The sequence below is a fragment of the Halichoerus grypus genome, chromosome 6 (genome assembly GCF_964656455.1).
Source record: "Halichoerus grypus chromosome 6, mHalGry1.hap1.1, whole genome shotgun sequence".
Classification (NCBI taxonomy): domain Eukaryota; kingdom Metazoa; phylum Chordata; class Mammalia; order Carnivora; family Phocidae; genus Halichoerus; species Halichoerus grypus.
This window is the reverse complement of record NC_135717.1, coordinates 162,946,929-162,963,777: the sequence shown is the minus strand read 5'-3', so window position 1 is coordinate 162,963,777 and position 16,849 is coordinate 162,946,929. Positions and strand designations below refer to the sequence as shown.

Below are 16,849 nucleotides of genomic sequence, written 5' to 3'. Positions count from 1 at the left end.
TTCCCTTTGCTTTCTATAACACAGACTTAAATTAAGCCTCCTTAAGACCTTCGGTTCAGGCCTTATCACCAAGGTGGACTCATATAAGCTTGAGGATAATGGATAAAGCTTCAGATACTGAGTAGATACTGTGTGGCAGGCATGGCTTTAAGCACTTGAAATCTATTATTAAATTAAATGCTTTCTTAGTTGAAACCTTCAGTAGCAGGTGACATCTTAAACTGGCTTCATCAAAATAAAGATAATTTAGTCGGCTTCCACCATGGCATACCGTGGCCAGGGCCAATAAGTGCAGAAGGTGATGGTTCGGCCCATCAACCTCATCTTCAGATACTTGCAAACTAGATCTCGAATTCAGGTGTGGCTTTATGAGCAAGTGAACATGCGAATAGAGGGCTGTATCATTGGTTTTGATGAGTACATGAACCTCGTATTAGATGATGCCGAAGAGATTCATTCTAAAACAAAGTCAAGAAAACAACTGGGTCGGATCATGCTAAAAGGAGATAATATTACCCTACTCCAGAGTGTCTCCAACTAGGAATGATCAGTAAAGTGAGAAATTCTTGAGAAGGCCATGTAGTTTGTTTTTTAGATGTCCTTCGTTGTGAGTGTAGTTCTAAAACATTTGTTCGTATTGTTTTGATTACCTTTATGTTATTACCAGAGGACAATAAATGCTGTGGGATTGCTTTTATTTAAAAAAAAAAAAAGATAATTTATTTATTTGCATTGGAAAAGTTTTGTGCTTCAGGTATGGCTAGATCCAGGAGTTCAGAAAATGTCATCAATCCTAGTCTTATTTTCTCCATCTCTTGGATCTGCTTCTCAATCAGGCTTCCTGTTGTGACAAATTTTCTTCCAGAAGCTCCAGTTTTATAATCTATCCACTTCACAATTAGAAGACGTTCCCTCTTCTTAAGAGTTTCAATAAAAGCCTCAGAATGAGAATACATTCATGTGTCTGTTTCTGAGCAACCCACCTTGGCTATGAGCATAATTTCATGCTCAAATTGTTCAGGTCTCTGTCAGATGCCCAACTTGGGCCTGAGGGTGATATCAGCGTTAGACCATGACCTGAGAGTGGGGGCAGATTGTTTTTCAAGGAAAATCAGGAACCTCTTACTAGAAGGGGAGCACGGATGCTGGGTGGGCAGAAGAACAGATGCCTCACCCATTTCACAGATGAAGAAACTGAGACTTAGACCAAGAGGTTAAATCACTTGCCTAAGTCACAGCTGGTAAGGGAAGCCACCAAACTTCTGACCCAGATCTTGAACCCCAACGCCCCGCCCCCTGCTATGTACAATTGAGGCATGCTGCCCCACATTGTCTCCTCATCACACTCTCTGGCTACTCCTGGCTTGGAGCTCGTCTTACTTTTAGGATGTCTATATCTTTGTACTAATCGTATTCTACTCCCTCTACCTTTATCAATAGGGCTTCTTGGTTTATGGACCACCTTGTCATTCACTATCTTGTTTGCTGTTCTCACAATCATTTAGGGAGGTAAGCAGAGCTAAGATTATTAACTCAGCTGTTACTGTTGTGCCAACCACTGCTCAGGGGACCTAAGCAGAGGCCCGTGGATGATGATGGCATGCAGTGGCTGCCTCAGAATGGCATCATACCCTTGAACAGTAATTGTCTCCTATACTATTTGTTCCTCAGAAAGCAGAACGAGGTGAGCTAGCTGTGGATCAGATGGCAGACTCGTGTGTCCTGATACTAACCCTGCAACAGACAAATTTATCCACTAGCCACAGGCAGCTCTGGACCACGTCCCCTGGTGAGGTCAGACCCTGCCATGACCATGACGTAGGAGAACAGAATGGATATTGCGTGTGAGCAACATGGTCCTATGGGGAAGGGAAGGGAAGGAGAAGGGAGAGGGGAGAGGAGGGAAGAGAAAGGAAAGGGGCTTCCTTTCAACCTCTCCAAACATGTTAAGTCACCCCTCCTTCCCTGGAGGGAGGGGAGATAGGGGTCCAGAGAAGCTGGGAGAGTTACCCCAGGGGAGCTCCTGTACTGAATGGAGAGAAACATCAGGATTGTGTGTTGATGCAGAGTCCTGGGCTCTGGGAGTCGTGTAAGGTTCTAGGGAGGCTGTCTTGCGCTGGCCGTCCAATTATTCACATACCACAGATGTCTGAGGGGAAGAGCAGGGGAAACGAGGAGGGACAGGCATTTGGGGGGTGCGAGGAGGAGGGAGGAGGCAGAACCCACAGAGGCACTGTCACTGCTAAAATCCTACCCTTTCACCAGGCATGAGGTAGTGGTTAGCTGCACGGGCTTTGGAGTCCAGCAAATGTGGATTTAAATTCCAGCTCTGCCATTTACTGGGGGAGATAAAACACATCCTGTGACCTCTTATGTCATATGGTTTTCATCTCTAACATGGTGGTCATTACATCAACGTTGGGTGGTTAACATGAGGATTTAAAGAGATAGTGTCTGTAAAAGGCCTGGAACACAATATTGCTCAATAAAGCTATGAGCAAAATCCAATTTCTTGGTCATGGTCTACAAACCCCACGTCATCTGGCCCTGTGTATGTCCCCTACCCTGTCTTCTACCCTCTCCTAGCAATTTATTGCACACTGTGCAAGCATACTGGTCTTCTTTCGGCTCCTCAAACATGCCAAGCCCCTTCCTACCTCAGGGCCTTTGCACGTGCTGTTCCCTCTGCGCTGAGAACTCTCTTCCTGGGTTTTTGGCCTCACGGCCCCTTCTTACCACTAGGCTCTAACCTCCAAGGATATGTCTCTCATCTTCTCGTTGAGGTTTCTCCTCGCCCAAGCTCCTCTCTAGCACATCACCTTGTTTTACCTCTTCTCAAACATTTATCATTGTCTGGAATTTTCTGAAAACTTTTTTTTTGTCTCTTCCATGGGCATGGGAGTTCCACGAGGGCAGAAAGCTCCTCCGTCTTGCTCATGCAGTAGTGCTGAGCACAGCGTTGAGGTAGTGGTTCTCCTCCAGGGGAGGATGAGGATGGTGAAGGTGGCAGGGACATTGGTGGTGATGAGGAGGACTCATTAATCTCCTCCTTCCTTCCCAGGCTCAGATTTTGTTTTTTACCTTTTCTGACCTACCTCAGCTTCAGAGCCCCTCCCTGGGTGTTGCAGGCATCTTGAGGAGAACAGGCAGCACGGGTTGCGAAGAACACAACCCACAGGGCGAGCTTTTTAGAAGGAGGCGGCTCAGCCTTTGGGAGGAAGGCAGGGCCCCGGAGACGATGATGTGAAGCAGTGGCGTTTTCTTGGCCCAAGGCCCGAGATTCTGGAGTGAGTTTACAGAATGCTATCCAGTTATTTAATACTGCTTGTTACTGAACATTTACGTATCTCTCAACATTGGCCGGGCTCTTTTAGAATGCCTTTTATCGAATTTGCAAAGGGTTTCACAAATGTTTTTTATTAGCTATTATTAACCTGGCAGGGGTATACCTGCGTCAGAAAATGGAAAGTTTGCGTTTTGTGGGACAGGAATGCTTTTCATTCTCAGATGTCTGGGTTCTCTGCTGATTGTGTAAATATCAAAGAACAAAATATCAAGGGCAACGTTTGACCCTTCCCTTGGGCTAGCGGTGCAGGGGATTTGCTATGGGGCATAACAACTCAAAATCAACCAACGGGTTCTGAAGAGATTCTGGCCACAGCTTCTGTGGCTCAATTGGCCTTGCTGGAGGTCTTTGCATTCCTGCATGGGTCATCACTTAAGCTCTCTGTGCGTATTTTTACCATTCATGGCGTAACATCTGTCATCTGTCTTTGGCATTGGGCTGTGAGCTTTTTGAGAGCGGGGGCCACCTCTGAATCGTCTTTTGGATCCTTAACACAGGACCTGGTGTGTAGTAGGTACTTCATTAATGTTTCTTGAATGCATAAATAGAATGAACCTAAATGAATAAACACTTGAAGCCTTGCTAATGGAGACACACACCATATACAGAGGAAGCAATCAGCAAAAGTCAGGTCACCTACTGGCAGAGGTTAGCTTTTCCCTCTGTTCACGGGCTGTGTCTACGAGCCCTTTCCCTTTGTACCCGCAACCCTCCTTCGAGGGCTAACCAGCCCCGGAACAGGAAGAAGAGCTAAGCTTGGCCAATGGCAAACTCCCAGGCTTCTCTCTCCCTGCCACAAAAAGCCCAAGCTCAGGTCACCGGGATGAAAATGTTCTTTCGTTAACTGGCTGTCGATCAACTCCTTGTATATCACCATGTTGCAATATAATTTTAGGAATGTCAAAAGACAGAACATTTCTAAAATAACAAAAACATTCCTAAAAATATGTTATATAAGTAACACATGCTTCTTGTAGAATAGTTAACAAATATAAAGCAAAAGAAGAAAATAGAAATCACCTGTAATCCCACCATCCAGAACTAATAGCTATTATTTATCTAGGATATATATATATATATATATATATATATATATATAATCTCCCTGACACCCTCTATATAATTTATATAAGTGATTTTTGATTCCAAATATGGAATCAAACTGTACTACTAATTGTAATAGCTGATATTTATAGAGGACCTTCCTTGTGCAGGTATTTTTCTAATGTCTTTGTATGTTCTAGCTTGCTTAAGCCTCAAAAATAATACTATGAGGTAGGTATGAATATGACCATCCCCAATTTAGGGATGAGGAAACTGAGTCATGGGGAGGTTAAATAGGTGGCCCATAAGCAATGGATCCAGTATTTGAATCTTGGCAGCTTGACCCCAAACTTTTTTCATTTAATGGTTGATGGGACTATCTTACCATCCTAATCTTTTGTTCATAGCTATGGCTATGAAGTTTTCTACTGTACCACAATTCATTTAACCCAAGGGGTAGACAGGTTTCAAATCATGTGCCAAATTAAATAAGGTAGAGGAAAAAAACTCACGATTTATTTCATTCCAGAATTTGAAAATTGAGCTATGATGTTCTGGTGTTAGCTTGCCCGGGCTGCCGTAACAAGATACCGCACAGAGAAAGGCTTAGACAACGACATTTGCTGTCTCATGGTCCTAGAGGCTGTAAATCCAAAATCAAGGTGTCGGCAGCATTGGTCCTTCTCAGGGCCATGAGGGAAGGACCTGCCCCAGACTCTCTCCTCGGCTTGTGGATGGCCACCTTCTCCCTGTGTCTCTTCCCATCATCATCCCTCTCCTGTGTCCGACTCTGGGTCCCTCTTTTTATAAGGACTCCAGTTATATTGAATTAGAGTCCACCTTAATGATCTCATGTTACTTTGACTGCCTCTGTAAAGACTCTATTTTAATCCTTAACAGTTCTCAATTACCGCCATAAGGGCATTAGTCCGGATCATTTCTTTTTTTTTTTCTCTTTTGAAGTTTATTTATTTATTTATTAGTTTCAAAGGTAGAATTTAGTGATTCATCAGTTGCATATAACACCCAGTGCTCATTCTATCACATGTCTTCCTTAATGCCCATCACCCAGTTACCCTATCCCCTTACCTCCCTCCCCTCCAGCAACCCTCCATTTGTTTGTTTCCAGATCATTTCTTTTTTATTTTTCTTGATGAAACTAGTGATGTTTTGCAATTACAACCTGTTGTGCCAAAAAATTATGAAATATACTAAGGACATAGAAATCAGCTAATACTTCAGAAATTCATATACAGTGGGATTTCTAGGTCAAGGAATAAGAATATTTTTAAGACCCTTGACATTCATTGCAAAATTTCCCCTCAAAAGACTGACCCATATGCTCTCAGCAAGGGCAACCTTATTCCTCCAGGGCTGGGATTCTGTTTTATTACCTTTGTTTACTAGGCCATGCCTGGCATCTATTAGATATGCAATACATATTTCAATGTAAAACAGTTATACCATCCTGCTTCATTTTTTTAAAGCATGGGTATGTATATAGGTATATATTGCATGGGACACACTTATGCTGAAAAATCACTCATTTGTCTGAAACCCAAATTTAACCAAGTATCCTGTGTTTTTATTTGCTAAATTTAGCAACCCTATTCCTTTGTACAGCAGAAAGAATAGCAAGCCCCCACTGCCACGATCACTCATGGCAGTCACCAGCCCAGTGGCTGGCATGGAGTGGGACCTCTATAAAAGTTCATTAAAATAGCAATTTATGTCTCTCGACACTTGCCATGGCAGGCAGCTACCACTTATTTGAGCTCCTACGAAGTCTCAGGCATCTTAGAGACATTACTTCTAATCTTCACAACAACCAAGGTCAGGATAATTATGATTTACAGCTAAGGGAACTAAGACTTTAGAGGCTTGTGAATTTATCATCCCAGATCATATGGAAAAGAGACTTGATTCCCGGCTGCTTGGTTGCTAAGCCCTGCTCCAGGCTGCCTTAAAACTGCTGAGAGGACCACTGATAGAGATGCAATCCTGGTGATATTCATCCTTTTGTTCAATGCATATTTATTGAGCCCCTACTCTGTGTTCTGGCAGAGAGTATGATAGAGAACAACACAAAGTTGATGTTTCCATTTTAATAAAATAAATAAGCAAATAAATCATATAGTTTTGGATAGCGCAAAATGGGATAAAGAAAATCAAAGTCAGGGAAAGGGCTGGGCACTGATGGGGGAAGCTGGGGTCTCATGGGGCGGAGGAGGTGATCCCTGAATGAAGGGGAGCATGATGGGAAGAATCAGCCAGTGAGAGGTCAGAAGAACAGCCAGTACAAAGGTTCTGAGGCAGGAATAAGCTTGGAAGGTTTGGGTTTTGGTGTTCAAGAAACAGAAAGAAGGCTGAGGCATGGAAGGTGAGGGGGAGAATTGTGGGAGATGAGGTTGGGGATGTAGACAGGGGCCAAACTGTGAGGGACTCTGTAAGCATGGAGGGCAGAGCCCATTAGGCTTTGTCTGCCTCACCCTCCTGGCCACAGGGCTAGACTACATTTCCCAGCCTTCCTTGCAGTCAGGTGTGGTCATGTGACTGAGCTCTAGCCAAGGGCATCTCCGATGGCACAGTGCTTGCTGCTCTTTCTCCAATATGGTGACCTTAGAAGCCCCCTGTTTAAGATGGTGGAGCCATAGAGGGCAGGAGCCTAAATCCTTGAATCACCACTTGAAGGTCAGCTGCCCATTCATCAGGATCACTTGTTTGGACTTTATGTATTATCTTAGTTTGCCTGGGCTGCTATAATGAATACCATACTGGGTAGTTTTTTTTTTTTTTAAGATTTTATTTGAGAGAGAGAGCACACGCATGCACAAGCAGGGGGTAGGGGCAGAGGGAGAGGGAGAAGCAGGCTCCCTGCTGAGCCAGGAGCTGGATGTGGGGCTCGATCCCAGGACCCTGAGATCATGACCTGAGCCGAAAGTAGAGGCTTAATCAACTGAGCCACCCAGGCATCCCCATACTGGGTAGCTTTAACAAAGACATTCATTTCTCACTATTCTGGAGGCTGGGAAGTTCAAGGTCAGGTGCTAGCCCTCTTGCAGATGGCTGCCTTCTTGCTGTATCCTCTTGTGGCAGAGAGAGAAAGAGAGAGCTCTAGTCTCTTCTCAGAAGTACACTAATCCCATAATGAGGGCTCCATCTTCATGACCTCATCGGAACCTAATTACCTCTCAAAGGCCCCACTTCCTAATACCATCGCACTGGTGATTATGGCTTCAATATATGACTTTTGGGGGCACACAAACATTCAGTCCAAAGCATATATGCAAGAAATGAACTTCTATTGGGTTTGGCTGCTGAGATTTGGGCATGTGCCTGATCCAGCTGCTAGTCCTGCCTTAACACCTGGATAGGGAGCATGAATTTTTTTTTCCTTTAAATATAATGGGAGCCCAGTGGAAGATTTTCAGCAGGAGCACAAGACAACCTGATTTAAATTGTGGCTGCTTTACTGTTTTGGACACAGTAGCCTGTTAGCTGACTTAGTGAGGGTGGGATTAATGAAGAGAGTGAGAATGTCATTTGTCAGTGCATCTGTGAGTCTCATTCTATTTTTACAGCCAGGAGGCTATTTGGCCACTTCCAGAGAGATCTCTGGGCAGACACTGGGCAACCTGCTCAAATCATCTCTTGTACTGGGCAAACGGTCCCAAGTGTCCAGCCTCCTGGCGGTCAGTCCTGCTGGCTCCTTCAGACAGAAAGTCTAGCTCCACCTCACACCCTTTGCAAGCCCATTCCTCTCCTCTCCCACTTCTCTACCTCAGTGAATGGTGCCCCATCTACCCAGTTCCTGAGACCCCCAAACTTAGGAGTCACTCAAACGTCTGGCTATGGCTGACAAAACCCTGATGATCTCACCACTTTCTACTCCGGCACTTTCCCACTTTGTCTCCGGGCCCTCTGTCCTTGATCACTTAGTGCCAGTCACACTGCTCTTCTTTCTGTTCCTCAGACAAAAGCCAGCCTGCCCTGGCCTCCGGGTCTCTGCACAACCTCTCCTTCTGCCTGGGGTGCTCTTGCTCCAAGCCCTTTGCATGGCTGCCTCTTCTCATCCTTCAGGTTACAGGAGGGCTCAAATCTTATTCCTCAGAGAAGATGTCATGCCTACCCCGTTAAAGTTGCCCTTCCGCAGCCCTCAAGTCACACACATATCTCTGTATTTCGCCATCGTCCTGACACCCATTACTGTCTAAGGCAGAGCCCTGGGAAGAGGCCGTGGTAACAAAGTAGGAGGCAAGGTTAAGGGAACCATGCTGGTAGCTCTGGTCAGACCCTGGTGACTCAAGGCAGCTTGGGTGGTGGCCTTCGTGGGAGGGGCTGGAGCAGAGTGGTCAGGCTGAAAGTGGCCCAGCTTGCAACACCATCAGAGAAGGAGGAGAGGTTGAAATGCACCCAGACCATCGGAGGGGCTGAGATATGTCATTGCTGGACCAGCAGAGAAAGAATGTTCCATGCTACCTGGTGGCTGGGAGGGGATATTGGTGAGCACACGTGAGTGCCCCCCCAACCCCGAGGACTTTCAGAACTCCCTGGGGGGGTGGTCTGATGGTAATTGGAGCTTCCCCAACTGTGTGGGGAGAGAGCCAGAGAAATTCTGTTACTGGTACTAGATAGAGGGGAAAATTGTGGATAAAATGACAAATCCTCTTTTTTAAGGGAGTTGGGGTATGGTTAAGGCAGAGAGAGCTTTAAAGAATGCTGATTTCACTCAGTCCTCCACAGTGGGGAAAGGTCAACCTCACAGGACATTTTTGTGGGCCCATTATAAAGGGCGATCCTTGCCAGTGAGGGACTTTTGGTCTTATCAGTCTTCTGGCTGCGTCGGTCCAGGAACATTTGGGGTGGGGAGGTGTTGGGTATGTGTTGTGGTGTGGGGAGGAATCTTTACTCCAGCCAACTAGGAGCTGGATGCTGTGAGCTAGACAACCATTTAGGGGAAACTTCTCCTATCCTCATGTTTCTATGAGGAACTTTTACCCTACTTTCTAGAAGGTGAAAAGTACTTGGAAATAATGCATTTCCTACTTTTTGTTCACTGAATCTTCCGCCAAGGGATGAAGGCCTAATCTAATTAGCCAAACCAGGAGAAATAATTGAGTATGTATCCTCTCTCTCTCCTTTCATGATAGCCTGTCTGCAGGATAGAAGCTTTCTCCCAGAGCCCCATGTACAGCTGCTCAGGTTGTGCATTGCAAAACTCCATGGGGTCTCATTTGCATAAAAGGAACAAATGGCACCCCCTAGAGTTGAGCAGGGTGCCCTGCGTTCTCTTCCAATTTAAGCCCCCAAAGGGGTAAACACCTCTGGATCAGGCCCCAGAGGCAGGCTTCAGAGGCAGATATGGAAGTCCATTTCTCACTGTCCCAGTATTGGGCTCTGTGGTAGGCAGAATAATGACCTCCCACTCCCAGAGATGTCCACATCCTAATTCCCAGAATCTCTAACTATATTACCTTAGATGGCAAAAGGAACTTTGCAGATATGATTCAGTTAAGGATTTTGAGATGAGAAGCTTATCCTGGATTCTCTGGGTGGGCCCAATGTAATCGCAGCATCCTTTTAAGAGGGAAGGTGATGTGATAAGGAAAGAAAGAGATTTGAACCCGTGGTGCTCCTAGCTGTGAAGACGACGGAAGGGGCCATGGGCCAAGGAATGAAGAACAGATTCTCCCTTAGAGCTTCCAGAAGAGATATAGACCCGTGACTCCACAGTTTTAGCCCAGCGAAATAAGTATGTGTTGAATGTCTGACAACCAGGACCATAAGTAATACAGTTGTGTTGCTTTAAGCCACTACGTTTTGGTAATTTATTATAGCAGCAATAGGAAAGAAACACAGATTCATTCCCCTTCTTGCTGCCATGGTCTCTGGCTCTTCCCCAGAGGGTGTGCTCCAAGGTCTAGAGCTGTGTTGTCCCAAACAGTAGACGCTAGCCATATGTAGCACTTAGAATTAAAATTAAGTACAAATTTAAAAGGTACTTCCTCAGTTGGCCTAGCCACTCTTCAGCTGCTCAGTAGCCATGCGTGGCTTGTGGCTTCCTCTTGGATGGAACAGATACAAGACATTCTCTCTCGTCGAAAGTTCTGTTGGACAGCACTGGGCTCGACTTCGGGGAAAGTTGATGGAAGCCAATTAGCTGGGGGGTATCAGCCATTCAGGCAATCCTAGTAATACAGCTGCCAGTTGATCCCCCACCTGACTTCTGCATTTATAGTTCTAGATGTATTTTGCCCTGGGGGCAGTGGGGCAGAGGTGAGATTGATCCCTTTAAGTCCCAGTGCAACCAAGCAAGGACAGTGATGTAGTAGAACTGGGAGGGAGGACCCCAACTGCCAAGAACCAGAGGACGCCAGGCTCAGCACACATTAGGGCTTCTTGACCCCTGAGAGGGATCTGGGGAAGAGGAAGTGGTAACATCCTTCAGAAACATACCCAGATGACAGCTGGGTCTCCGGAATCCTCTGATCCAGACCAGATCAGCTTGAAAGCTCATTCCACTTCCTGGGCAGTCCAACTCTCTTCTCCAGACTTCTGAGTATCTTGATATCCTCAAGGTCAGTTTTGTGTTGGAGCTAACCTTTCTCACTATGTTAATCCAGACCTGACTTCCAACTCCTTCCTTGATTTCGATGCAAACAATTTCCCCATGCCAGGCGTTTGCAAGGCAGTTTAAAGTGGTGGTTAAAGGTGTGGATGCTGACTGTCCGAGCTTTGGGAACTTACCTGACTTCTCTGTGCCTCAGTTTCCTCATCCGGAAAATCAGGATGAGTTGTCATGGAGGATCGAATGGGTTAATTTGTGGAAATTTCTAAAAGAGCAGTTGGCACATAGTAAGCCCTTAAAAAGGCTTAGCTAGTATTTGTAGGTATATTGGGCTTTACAGAAAATTTCAGGTTTACAAGTAGAAGTCAGATTGTGTACCCTGCTGTAAACAATTCAAATACCCAATTATCCATTCCTTGTCTTGAGCATCTGTTTAGCCTCTGCCACTGATGTTTCTAATTAACCCCTACTGACCGTGGTACCTGTCTCCTGATCTCTTCTTCCTTCCCTTTCTTTGGCCAGGGGTCCTCAGAGTGGGGATTCCGGCAGGCTGTAGTGGGGTAGAGAGTTTTATAATGCAAGTCCCTGGCTGCTATTTTACAAGGAGGTTTTTTTTTTTTTTCCAGTCCAGATTTATTACTGTTCATGTGTTTATGCCAGGAGCATTTGAGGCTAAAATCGCTGTTATCTGTTTCAGAGGAAGTGGGAGATGGGCGCTTCCAGACACGGCCTGTGAACAATCTGCTGTGACTGTGAGTCAGGAATTCCTGGTCCCCTTTCTGCAGGGTCCAGCCTGGGGGCTGTGCGGGAGCTGGCCTAAGGCTGATTCTGGGGTGTTGTCCAAGCCCAGTGCCAGCACCATTCTGAAAGAGAAAACAAAAGGACCTTGAGTGGGGAACATGGGGAAATTGGCTTGATCTTAGAGTCAAAAGGATCCAGGTCCCCACCCCCCCCACCCCCGCTCCATGACCTTGGGCAAGTTAGTTCACCTCTCTGGGCCTCTGTTTCCTTACATGCAAATCACTAACAATAGCTACGTTATGAGGCTGCCACTGTGGATCATCGTGATAGTGTATTTATTTATTTATTTATTTTTTTAAAGATTTTATTTATTTATCTGAGAGAGGGAATGGGAGACAGAGAGCATGAGAGGGGAAGGGTCAGAGGGAGAAGCAGACCCCCTGCTGAGCAGGGAGCCCGATGCGGGACTCGATCCCGGGACTCCAGAATCATGACCTGAGCCGAAGGCAGTTGCTTAACCAACTGAGCCACCCAGGTGCCCGTGATAGTGTATTTAAAAGGCAGTCATCAAAAAGTAATAATGTACTGTATGGTGGCTAATTTAACATGATTAAAAAAACTGGAAATACTAAATATGCCATAAAATAAATAAATTAATAAAAATAGGTGGTGAAAACTAAAATAAAATTCAAGATTTAAAATTAAAAAAAAAATAGAAGGCAATGGTGCATTTAAAAAGCCTGGTATACAGTAGGTGTTCAGTAAACAGTAGTCATAATTTATCTTATTCAGTGCTCATAACATTATTATGAGGCAGGTGTTGTTGCCCAAGTTTGACTGAGCCAATTGCCACAGGTAACAAAGCTAAAATACAGGTACACCAGGACGACAGCCTGATGATCTGATTCCAAATGTTATGATTTTCTTTGTCTCTTACATATGACACAAAGGAAATGCATGAATCCATTCTCTTTGTAAAAATTCAACAATTCAGAAGCTTATAGGCTAGAAAGTGAAATTCATCCCTCACCCACAGACCCCATCCTCCTCCTCAGAGATAAACCATCATGAACAGTTCATTACAGATGAGTGTAGTCCATTTTCCATGAAGTTTTATAATAATTTTCATGTGCACTTTGTAAACATGAATGGGATCCATCTACCTATGGAGCCAGTTCCAGGACCTGTCTTGGACCCTTAGCTTTGTATCTTGGAAATTTTACCAAAGCTGTATGTACAACTTTGCATCTTTTTTGGTAACCACTACTTAAGAGTCCATAAAATGGCTGTATAATAAATAATCACATTTATTAGTGATTTTTCTATTAAAAATGGAATGTTTGTGGTGTTTCACGCTTGAACTTTTACTTGGTGTCCATTTGGTAGAACTTTATTTTTTTTTTTAATTTTATTTATTTGTTTGAGAGAGAGAGAGATCACAGAGGGAGAGTAAGAGGGACAAGCAGACGCCCCACTGAGCAGGGAGCCCAACTCAGGGCTCGATCCCAGGACCCTGAGATCATGACCTGAGCTGAAGGCGGACGCTTAACCTACTGAGCCACCCAGGTGCCCCTGTTAGAACTTTAAATACTGATTTAGTCACATCTGTCAGTCTTCCTTCTGCAGCTTTGAGTTTTGCATCTTGCTTAGGAAGAGCTTCTCCGCATCTCAAACTTGTAAGAATGTTCTCCCATGTTCTCTCCTAGTGTGCTAAAACCGCATCATATTGCTAGAAGTGGGGCCCAAAGTATTATCACTAAAAATGTGGGGTCAGTGTTACCATGCTGAAGGGGAGAACTAATTGGCAAGCCCTAGTTGTGTTATCTGAATTCATTTGCTATGGGGCATACTCTGCGGTTTGGGTTTTTTGTTTTGTTTTGTTTTTCTAAAGTTTTTATTTAAATTCCAGTTAGTTAACATACAGTGTTATATTAGTTTCAGGTGTACTTTACGGTGATTCAGCACCACCCGGTGCTCATCACAAGTGCACTCCTGAATCCCCACCACCCCCCCCACCCCGCCACCATCTCCCCTCTGGTAACCATCAGTTTGTTCTCTATAGTTAAGTGTCTGTTTCTTGGTTTGGGTTTTTATGTTGAAGCTTCATGCATCTGGGATCTATTGTTTTGAATGACGTTGAGCAGGATCTAATTTTATTTTTCCCCTTGTAAATGAAGGGTTGTATCTGTGCCACGTAGTGGATGGTCTTTCCTTTCTTCTTTCTGATTAAATTGTCACCTTTACCATTAAAGTTTCTCCCTCTATATGGGTCTGTGTCTGGAATCTCCTGTTCCATTTATATATTTATAAGATCAATCATGTTCATCCATCTATTTTGTTCTTTCTCTGTAATTGAGCCAATACTACATTGGCAAAGAATGAGTATTCAAGTAACACAATAAATATTTTTGAATGTTAATGGAATGAATTACAATAGTAGATGTATTACTTCACAATTCTTGTATTTCTGTTATTAGAGTGCTGAGTCTGATCTGTTAGTATTCATTTGGAATTTATGATCTATTTTGGTGAATACGGACCATGGTTTTTTATTTGTGTGCTCTCCTTGTCTAGCTTTTGGCACAAGTGAGTCCTTGGTCTTTCCATGGGATCCTACCTCCTCTCTGTTGCATTTCCACATATGTTAGTGACAGATTTTGTTCTGGCTGTCATGACAGAATGTATCTTTGGAGCATCAGTGAGAGACTGTAAGTGAAGAAAAACTCAGATCTTCATCCTGGATGAAATCACTGGAATCTGGAGGGTATAGGGAAGGGATTTACAGGCTCAGTGACTCGGCTCAATGGAGGAATGCAGACATCAGTTTTATGAACTTGACTAAAAAAATGTGTCAGGGTAACTAAACTCCACCAGAGGTAAATGTGTGGGGGTGTCTTTCTGTCACGTATTTGCAGGGATGTTTGCCTGTGGGCTTGCGATGAGCCTCTGTGCATGAATGTATAGTGCATATGTACATGCGTGCAAACACGGAAGTGAGGGTCTGCCCATGTGTACATGCATATGTGTAAGAATGTGTGTGTGTTGAGGGGGCTGCTTGTGTGTGTATTGAAGGAATTTCTGCTTCAATGCGGGCTGGTCAGGCAGGATGCTGCAGGATTGCTTAAGTCTTTCTTCATGGGTTTTGTGGGTGGGTGGACCAGTAGGCCAAGATAAGGTATAGCTGGGAGAGGCTAAGGAAGGGAAGGTGAGGCACAGAACTGACAATATGGCTTTGAGAAAGCGATTTGATCTCACTTAACCTCAGTCTCTCCATGGGAAGCACAGAGAGACTCACTCTTGCCCTGTCTCCTCCTCCTGTCCTCAAAGTTGGTGGGAGCCAATGCCTGTGAAAGCCCTTCACAGGTCACAAGGGAAGGGAATGCCATTAGGCTCTGGATTCTTGTTTCCCGGATGTGCTGTCTGCCCCCAACAAGGCTGGGCTGGTGACGTGGCAGCCCAGGAGCAGGTCTGTTTTGTATGTCCTGGGCTGTCAAGTAAACATGTGGGAATGTGCTTTCTCCCAGAAGCTGGTGCCCTGGTCACATGTCACAGTGCTTGGATGATCTTCAAATGCAAGCTGACTTCCCTTCTGTGTCCTGTGGATGGAGGTGCTGACTCCTTCTCCCCTCCGCTCCCCGTGGCACAGAGACAAGCCAAGGCAGACAACCTGCATCTCTCTCCAGAGCAAACACTGGACATGTGGTGTCCTCTTTGGAAGCCATCTGTTGGGGCGACAGGAAAACTTCAGCTGGTCACTCTTGCTGACCCTGCTCAGCTGGCAGACGCCACTAACTTTTCCTCAGAAAACTGGATCTGCAGGTATAAAGGTGCCTGAATAGGCTTCAGCAGAGCAGCTTCCACTCTGCCTGTCCTGCTGTGGTGCGGGCAGCACGCCTTACGTAGGTCTGCAGGTGTGATGTCACCCATGCCGCCTGACAGCTGAGGACCGGGAAGCCAGAAGATGAGGCTGCGAGGGAGCCTGGCCACTGTTGAGTGTGAAGTAAGGAGAGAAACGTGCTGCCCCACAGTGACCCACCTAACCAAAATGTGCCAAAACTTTCCAGTCACGTCGTGTATGGTGGGAAATGTATTAAGACTCTTTCTGATGGAAGTGACAGAAACAACCACCACCACCACAAACCAACCCAACCAAGTCAAATTAGCTCAAGGAAAACATAAAACTTGTTGGCTTACATGACTGAAAAGTCCAGATAGGTTTCAGGCATAACTGGATCCAGGCCTCAGCCATCTTCAGAGAGTACTCTATTTCTTCATCTCTTTGCTCTTTGCTCTTTTCCCTTTCTGCATTGTTCTCATTCTCTTCTCCTACAGACAGGTTAACTCCCTGTGATGGAGGAAGATGACCACTAGAAACCATGACTTCACATCCTCTCAAGAACTCCCATAACAGGAAGACCTCTTCCCAGATTGCTTTAGCTGAAAAGTCTCAGTGAAGACTGACTTGCTTGGCTCAGGTCATGTGTCCAACTCTTGTACAATCACTGTGGCTGGAGAGGCAAATAACGTGTTCTGATTGGTCATCCTGGAGCTGGAGCAGGGGATTGGCAGTCCCCAGAAAGCACTTCGGGTGGGGAGGAGTGTATCCACAACTGGAAACGATCCTTAACAATAAAAATTTGTGTTTACTGTAGAAAGAACAAATGATGGCTCAGTTTAGGGAAGACGGGTTCCTTCACTTAAGTTGCTTTCTGAGCCTTGGTGGGCAATGTTTGCCATCACTCTGAAGCAATCTCAGAGTAGAAGAGTTAAGATGAGGTTATCATACTGTTCATGTTCAGGGTGCCAATTTCTCCCTCCACCTCCCATTTCTGAGAATCCTTGCAAGAAGGCCATCACTGGAAGTTATGTATGCATGTCTATTTCCTTCTTGAGACTCTGAGAACCCAGTCTAGAAGGACCAGCCTAAAGTTTCCCTGTATGATGCTTTCCTTCTGGTCTGACCACATGTGCAAAGAGAAAGTTCCATATTGGCTGCAAATGTTTGAGAGCACTTACAGGGTCTACTGGCCAGTAATTGTGTCTTTGGAACAGACTGATGTGGAAGTGTATTAGTCTGCTCAGGCTATTGTAACAAAATACAACAGATGAGTGGCTTAACAGCAGACATTTATTTTCTTACACTTCTGAAG

The 16,849-nt window shown here is 45.0% G+C and overlaps 1 pseudogene; it reads left to right on the top strand.

Moving 5' to 3' along the window:
• The first annotated feature begins 262 nt into the window (after positions 1–262).
• Positions 263–719, top strand: LOC118544654 (small nuclear ribonucleoprotein E pseudogene; annotated as a pseudogene).
• The last annotated feature ends 16,130 nt before the right edge of the window (positions 720–16,849 follow it).